We start from the raw sequence: 9,181 nt of genomic DNA on the forward strand, positions 1-9,181 counted from the left end.
CCAAGAACAGCAGTACAAGTGCTTGATTAATGACAATCAGTGAGGCAATATCTGACTCAGAAAGAAACACCTGCAGAGGTATGGCTATAAAGCAATGTGATTGACTTTTTAACAACATATTCAAATGTTAGCATACAAATGAGAGCAGTTCCTTTCATGGTACTTCATGGGGTTTTACATTTCCTACTGAGTCTTCCCCCCCCCCCCCCGACACAGGGTTTCTCTGTGTATCCCTGGCTGTACTGGAACTCACTTTGAAGACCAGGCTGTCCTCGAACTAAGAGATGTGTCTGTCTCTGCCTCCAAAGTGCTGGAATTAAAGGTGAGCACCACTATTTCCTGGGTTCCTGTTAAGTCTTTAAACTGGTCATGGATCAATGTTGGGAGCTCCTTTGTGGATATGTACAGCTTGCACTTTTGACACCACTCAGGGTGTCGTTCATTTGTCTTCTGAAGTGAATTAACTTTTGAGGATAAATCTTGTCATCCCAAGTTACACATGGTGAATGAGAGCTACATGGCCAGATTTTGAGGGGTAGTATGTCAAAATGAAAGTACAATATTTTTCTAAAGATAGTGTCTAGCTATCATTCTCAATTTGTTAATAAAATATCCATGAACACAGGAAAAGCAAAGGCTTTCAATATAAGGAAAATCAAGACTAACATTTTGCTATTTTCAAATTTTTTATAATTATATTAAATTATGAGTGTATTTTATTCTTTGAAGATATCATGCATATATATACATATATGTGAATATATATATATATACAGATATATATTGTATCTTGATCATATTAACCCCCATTCCTTTCCTTCAATTCCCCGTAGCACCTTTACATATATCCCATCCAACTTAATATTCTTTTATAATTAAATTTAATTAAAATGTAATTGTTTTATTTCTCCCCTTCCTTCCTTCCTTCTATTCCTCCTATGCTCCCCGCACTATCCCTCTCAAATTCACCTCTTTTTCTTTATTATTGCTACACATATAAAAACAAATAAATATCTAAATACAATGTGCTGAGTTAATGTCCTTAAAAAAATGATCTGTTGAATCATGTTGTCCAAATACACATGGGAATAGGATCATCAACTACAGCCTAGAGAACTCATCAATGGCTACCCACTCAGGAAAAAGTGACTTGCCTTCCCTCAGCAGTCCTCAACTACCAATAGGTCCTAGGGGCACTGGGAGCCCTCCTCCTACATGCCATTGTTTTTAGATTCTAAAAACTATTCTTTCCCCCTCCTCTCTCTGTGAGTATGTGTCTGTGTCTGTGTGTATCTCTCTTTCTCTCTCTCTCTCTCTCTCTCTCTCTCTCTCTCTCTCTCTCTCTCTCTGTGTGTGTGTGTTGCCCATAGAGGCAAGAAGAAGGTGTTGGAAGAACAGTTCATAACAGCCCTATGTGAGTGTTGGGAGCGCTGGGAACCATACTTAGGTCCTCTGGAAAAGTAGCAAGTACTGTTAACTTCTGAGTTGTGTTTCCGGATTCTCTCTGATTTATATTTTTAATATTACTTGTGTGTGTGTGTATGTTTTGTGGGGATGTATGGCATGTGTGTGGGTGCTCATGGAAGCTAGAAGAGGTCATGAGATCCAATAGAGCTAGAGGTACAAGAGGTAGTAGTAAGCTACCTGGTCTAAGTACAAAGAACTCTCAAGTTGGGAGAGGAGAGGTGAACCAACCTACTACTTCATGCTAACATTTTTGATGGAATTGATCTTTTGCAGGCCTTGTGTAGGTAACCACAGCTGCTTGAGTTCATGTGTACAACAGCCATGTCACATCCCAAGGAAAGCATTTTACAGTAATCCATCTTTTTCAGAGAACTCTAATGTATTCTTTGTTGACAATTTAAAAAATCTACTAATGTGATAAAAGGCAGCCATTTCAAGCCTCCTTCCCTTTTTGTTCTGCGGCTCATAATCATCAGATCTGGACTATCAGCAAGCATGAGAGCCAACTACTTTTCAGTGGGAAGACTTTGTGAGATTTCTAGAGTGTCTGTCGCCACTTACTTCCTTTTCTATTAGTATAATTCTTCATAAATTTAATAAAGAAAAATGATGATATGCTAATCCTGAGTCATAAAACAATGAAGGAGATATAAAAGAATTTCCTTCATCACAATTGCAGGATGTGTTTTTTTCTCTGTAATTGACAACAGAATACCAGCAGATCATAAACTGAATTAAAAAATTATTTACAACCACCACCATTACCACCACCACCATAGCAACAAAATGTTGGCAAGTTAAAAGAAGCAGGGTAGATGGTACTTCACTGTAGTTAAAGAGGGCAGAAGGACCATTATCACAGGTGTCTGCTTACAATTCCAGGTGTCCACATTTTTTTGTTGTTATTGACTGAGCCTTACAGTAAATCAAGCTCAAATAAGTTCCTACGTTAGAATATCAGAACTTCTTTAAATGATTATTTTTCTAGGAACTGAAAATCGGAATGAGCACAATATACATTAACACAATTGAATTCTCTGAAGCTGAATTGAATAATACACAGACGAAAATTAGATTGACTAATGTTTGATATTGTTGTTGTTGTTGCTTTTAAATAAAACTAGCAAGCTAGATCCATTTTCACTTTGGGGATGTGAAAGTAGAAAAAAAAAGTTATGTAGGTGACTATGACAAGCAAACAAGCAAGCAGCAAGCAAGCAAGCAAGCAAGCAAGCAAGCAAGCAAGCAAGCAAGGAGCAGCATAGGAGTACAATCCAGAAGAGACAAAGGAAGAATGTAACTGGGAAAATGATCTTCAAAGCTATAAGCTGTAACTTTTGTGAAAGAGGCGTAGAAGTCTTAGAGTCTTTTATAGTAGAAATTAGGACATCTATTAGAGAATAACAAGAAAATGGTTGATTTAAACAAAAAAGTAAAAACCGAAGTCATAGAGCAGTAAGACTGTAGCAGTAGAATAAATAGTCCTTTCTAGAAAGAAAAATCAGAATTTTTGTTGACTGAGCAGTGCAGAAAACAAATATAATTTTCTCCTGAATGTGGGTGGGAAGTGTAAGGATGTTCACTACTCTAGATGCAGTGGGAGTTGGGAGAATGGAACCTAAAAATGAGGTGGGCTAATACTTCATGCAATAACCAGCTTTATTCAGAGTATCAGACAATCTCTGAGGGATAACAAGCAAAGATACCAGGTAAAATAATGAATTGTTGAAAGTACCTGGTAAGGGGCTGAAGACATAGCTCAGGACTTAAGAAAACTTGCTGGTCTTGCAGAGATCCTGAGTTTGGTTCCCAGCACTCATGGAAGGTAGCTCACAACCATCCAAGAAATCTGGTACCCTCTTTTGGCTGCCAGAGGCTTTTGCTCTTATGTGCACATATCCTTCTACCATACACATAAAAACACTACTTGTTAAAATAAAAAGTTGAGAAGTCAGGTGGTGGTGGCACATGTCTTTAATCTCAGCACTTGGGAAACAGAGGGAGGTGAATCTCTGAATTTGAAGTTAGCTTGTCTGTAGACTGATTTCCAGGACAACAAGGGCTATATAGAGAAACCCTGCCTCAGAAAAAAAGTAAAGACTAAGATTACAATACTGAGTATATTTATTATTTATTAGAACCAAGAAATGTTGAATATTAATTTGAGATAGGGTTTCACTTTTTGGCCTGGAACTTGCTCTGTAGACCAGGCTGCCGTATAACTCACAGAGATCCACCTGTCTCTGATTACTGTGTGTGTTTGAACCACCAGGCCTTGCTACAAATGCTGAATCTTAAAATGAAAAGATTGGACTGGAGAGATGGCTCAGTGGTTAAGAGTACTGGATGCTCTTCCAGAGGTCCTGAGTTCAATTCCCAGCAACCAAATGATGGCTCACAACCATCTATAATAGGATCTGGTGCCCTCTTCTGGTGTGTCTGAAGACAGCTACAGTGTACTTACATACATAAGACAAATAAATAAATTTAAAATGAAAAGCTTGCTCAAAAGTGTTTTCTTTGCTTGCAAGCATAAACAAGGAAAGCAGAGATAGCAGTGCTAACTTCAGACAAAGCAGAATTCAAGGCAAAAAATATTTTGAAGGGCAAAGGCATAACACCTAACTGCTTAGTATTGACATTATAAAGTAGAAAATGTAAGAAACTTATTGACAAATTCACACAAATCTAATGACTTTGAGAGCCTTTTGGAAAACTCTGTCAGACAAAACACATGAAAACAAAAGACTATATAGAATATGAATAACATAGCTGAGAAAGTTAATTTAATAAAATATATTAAATTTTGCTTCTTATAGAGAATGTTTTCCTTCCACTTAGTCACATCACTGTTACAAAATTGATTTTATTAACACTCAAAGAGAACTTCGATGTACTTCAAGAAGTAGAAATCATGCATGTCATGTACTTGAGGACAAGGCAAGCAAGCCAGAAAATAATGACAATAATGTAAGCAATCACCTAAACACTTAGAATTTAAAGCTACAATCTTTTATTTTGAGGCAGGGTCTCACTATGTAGTCCTGTGATTTGCTGTGAAGTCCAGGTTGGCCTTGAACTCAAAGATCTCTCTCTCTCTCTCTCTCTCTCTCTCTCTCTCTCTCTCTCTCTCTCTCTTTCTCTCTCTCCTCCTTGTGCTGGCTGGCAATAAATATGTGCATCACCATGCCCAGCCAATTTAAAAACTTTTAATTACATTTAATCATTTATGATGTGGTGTACATGTGCTATGGTGCTGTGGACATCAGAGGACAACTAATGGGAGTTGATTTTCTTTCCACCATTTCTGTCCCAGGGATCAAATTCAGGTCTTCAGGTTTGGTGGCAAGAATCTTTACCTATTGACCCATCTTATGATCCTCTAAAGCTAAAATCCTATGGATTAATAATATGCATTATAAATATAGCCATAGTCCTAGTCAAAGGCAATTTAATAGTTTTAACTGTTGTTTATTATTAATAAGAGTAAATGAAAATAAATTAATTCAGCTCAACAATTTAGAAATTTCCAGCAGAGTCTCCCCACCTTTCATCTGAGGTCTTTCAGAGCACAGTAATTTGATTGTCCTACTTAGGTAGGTCTTAATATGCACTCTCTTGTTGAAATGCATAACCATAGAGTGCATGTAATTTCTTCCCATCTGTGGTAGAGACCTCTGTTGTCCATTGAGGGCTTAAATCTGTCTCACTTGTTCTATTTGGCTGCACTTCTGAATGGATTTTTTAAGTTAGCTCATCAATAATGTAACTATCATATTCATTTCTACCTATTTTCTATGCTTTACTGCCCAGTTAGGCAGTCTTGGGAAAGAAAGAGCAAAAGCATTGGGGCCCTGAACAGTTTCTTTGGGAGAATAAATAAATAGTGAAATATACTTAAACTCGTTGAAAAAGAAACATTTGCTAAGTACCTACTATGTACTAGGTATTGTGCTATGAACTGGGCACAAAGATAATGAAGGCAGGCACCGTTAGTATGCTTGCTGTCTGATGAAGAAACACACTCCCGTAAACAGTCAGCACATAACAGTAGAGCACAGTATAATCAATGCGATGTGAACAATTTATTTTGGGGGGAATTGGAAAAGCCACTTCAGTATTCCAAGAGCGCAGGTGTGAAGGGGCTGACTGGTGAGAGATAAATTGAGAAAAAGCAGGAATCCAATCACATAAGACCTTTAAGCCCAAGGGATATCACATTCATCCTAAAGGCAACGGGGAGCCATTAAAAGGTTTCAAGTTGGGCAAGCTTAGAATTAGATTTTCATTTTGTGAAAATACTCTGACCATAATACAGAGAATGACTTGATGAGGGCAGATTTTACACTATTGCATCAATGTATTTGGGAATCTGTGTCTCCAGTCTAACCATCCCTTTATAACCCCATTGCCAAGGATCTAGAACATTAAGTAGTTGATAGAGGAAATGTGAAAGGGTATGTGTGGATGAGAGAAATCTCTAAGAGGTAGATTGATATGATAGGACCTCATCACTGATTGCATGTGGGGAGTGAGGGAAAGAGAAGAGTCCGAGATGTCAAGGTTTCTGGCTTGCTCACAGAAAGGGGAAGCAAGAATGAAATTGTTAAGTGGCATTAGTATGCTTCCTGCTTTCTCAATTTCTTCCCATCAGCCTTGTGCTTACTTAGTATCTGCTGGGGTAATTTACTTGGAAGGAATAGATTAAATGCAACTGGGGATAGAAAGCTTGTTAGTTAATATTTGATATGCCAAGTTTGCAGATACTGCCTTCTAATTCCTTCAAGAGTTTTCTGGGAAAAGAAACTGCTGAGTCACACTGCAGGTGATACAGGCTCTATTGCTGTGTGTGTGTGTGTGTGTATGTGTGTGTGTGTGTGTGTGTATTTTTTGGAAAAAATGAAGTAGGTGGAAGCTTAATTAGTGTCTACTATGTAGGAATGAGTCACAGTCAGTTAAAAAAGCTTGGGTTACACCCATCTATTACTCAGATTGATGTAGTCATGATGAGCCTTTGTTCAGCAATACATCATCCCTACCAGGAAAGTTGTGATATTACTAAAAGGCAGGTGGTGGAAACAATTCATGTTTGTTCTTTTTTTCAGGAAATACTGGATCAGGTGAAGGACTTTTCAGATTAATGTTCTCTGTAGAAGTTTATTTCAAAACTAAAGTAGGTAAAGATTTTTTTGAAGAGGTATCTCCTAGAAGGGTAAGCTTTAATCACATAGGGTAGCTGTGAAATGGGTCAAGTTAAAAAAGCTATCAGCATGAATGTATCTAATTTTCTACTCTTCAGGCATAGCTTCCTTCAGATAAAGATGGCAATCTAGTCAGTAAAATAATTGATTTAGAAAAAAATTATAATTGGGCCTAGGGAGACAATTCAGTAGGCAAGAGAGTTTGCTATACAAGCAAGAAGATAGTGTGCGCATCCTCAGAACTCATGTAAATATGCTGGGCATGGCTGTCCTTGCCTAGTCTCAGCACAGATGTGCAGTGTGGTAGAGCAGCTACAACAGGCAGATTCAGGGAGCTTGTTGGCCAATCAATGTAAGCCTAAATGGTGACCTTGAGGTTTAGTAAGCGATTCTGTCCCAAGGAAATAAGAAAGAGAGAAATAGAAGAAGATAACCAATGTCCTCCTTTTGCTTTCACTTGTAAATGTATGGGTATACATACTTGCAAACACATGGGCACATACACCACATTCCCCCATCCCCACCCTCCAAACAAAAACAAATATCAAAGTTCTAAAAATGTACAGACCTGGACTTTGCACTTAAGAGTAAAGTGCTGAAATCCTGATTTTAGGGACTAAGTCTTGTAGCTAAATATCTAGCTAAATTAAGAGCACCGTGAATAGATTTGTAAGGGCCTAGTAAGCTCATGGAACAGAGAAAGAGAACTCTGGTTCCAGCTACACTAGTCAAATATGTATGACTGGACATCTGCATCACTTTACTTTCTGGTTGAAGACATCCAGTACAAGAAGGGAACATGGAAGTAAAGAGAAGGGAGGAATGGACACACAACCATGAAGTTACTCTTTCATTTAATAGTTCTCGAGTCCCCGCTGGGAGTCAGACATTGTGTTAGTCTGTGGGGATATATTAAAACCCCTGAGGGCTTTTCTGTCTAGCCAGGAAGAGAAATCTAATCAGATATACCACCTGTGACACAGGCTGGGCCAGTGCTTCTGAAATGTTCTTGTGTCTTAAGAAATACCTGAAGAGACTGATTAACACACATGCTCAGATAGAGGCACATACAGGGTGTGGTGGGTATAAAGAGGGAGTCATTTGTTTTGCCTGAAGGTAATTTTGGAGCTGAGTTAAAAGTTAACCAAGTTAGTAGATATTCACCCAGATATTAGGGAAAATGAATAGAATACTGGAACAGTTTCCTGCAGTTGGGGTACATCGTATGATAGGCAAGGATGCAGAAAAGAGTGTAGGCCTTAACTGCCATGCTAAGAGGATGAAATTTTATTCTACAGGAAATGAACAGCTGTTGAGAGTCTTGAACAAAGGGATAAACTATAAAGGTTTTTTGTTTTGTTTTTTTGAGACAGGGTTTCTCTGTGTATCCCTGGCTGTCCTGGAACTCACTCTGTAGACCAGGCTGGCCTTAAACTCAGAAATCTGCCTGCCTCTGCCTCCCAAGTGCTGGGATTAAAGGCGTGTGCCACCACTGCCTGGCTCTAAAGGTATTTTGTAAAGAACATCCTAGTGCTAGAAAACAAGAGTAAAGTCTTTGTTGTTGAAGTGCCCTTGGCCTGTGTATGGAGGTAAGTGCAACTTCAATTCTGAATGAGGACTGTTTGGTAATGAGGTCAGAGAGGTGCTGGGAGCCAGGTCAAGTAGGGATTCAGGGGCTATGGTAAAAACAATGGGTATTATCTTTATTTTGACAGGTATGGTTATGATATAGCCAGAGTGGAGACAGGAGAGCAGTTAGAAGATCATTGTAGGAATCAAGGGCAATGCCACTATGGCTTGAACGAGTTGTATTAATAAAGCCCTATATTCAAGTTTCTCCTCCTCCTCTTCCTTCCCACCACCAGCACTACCAGCACCATCACTACTACTACAGTGATGATATAGTATAATTCAACTACTATAAAATTGCCTCACATTGCATTCTTGTGGTCATATTATTCCCCCATCCCTTCACTCTAACCACTGACAATAACTGACTGGTTTTCTGTCCCTATAGGTTCATCTTTTTCAGAAATTCACATAGATGTGATGATGCAGTGTGTAAACTTCTGTGTTTCACTTCTTCTACTAAGCAAAATCCATTTGATATTATTCATAACATGGAAAAATGGTTAGCTCCTTGTTATGGCTGATTTAAGCTTCCATTTTATGGAAATACCACACTTTATTTTTTCTTTTGTCAACTTAAGGACATTTGGGTTGTTTCTATATTTTATGGTTATGGATAGACTGTACTGGCTGATTTTGTGTGTCAACTTGACACAAGCTAGAGTTATCATAGAGAAAGGAGCTTCAGTTGAGAAAATGCCTCCATGAGATCTAGCTGTAAGGCATTTTCTCAATTAGTGATCAAGGGGGGAGGGACTCTTGTGGGTGGTGCCATCCCTGGGCTGGAAGTCTTGGGTTCTATAAGAGAGCAAGCGGATACCCACGGGAGGAGTTGCAGAGATTAACTATGGAGCAGAGACTGAAGGAAGGGCAAGCCAGCCTAA

Source organism: Mastomys coucha, chromosome X (genome assembly GCF_008632895.1).
Source record: "Mastomys coucha isolate ucsf_1 chromosome X, UCSF_Mcou_1, whole genome shotgun sequence".
Taxonomy (NCBI): domain Eukaryota; kingdom Metazoa; phylum Chordata; class Mammalia; order Rodentia; family Muridae; genus Mastomys; species Mastomys coucha.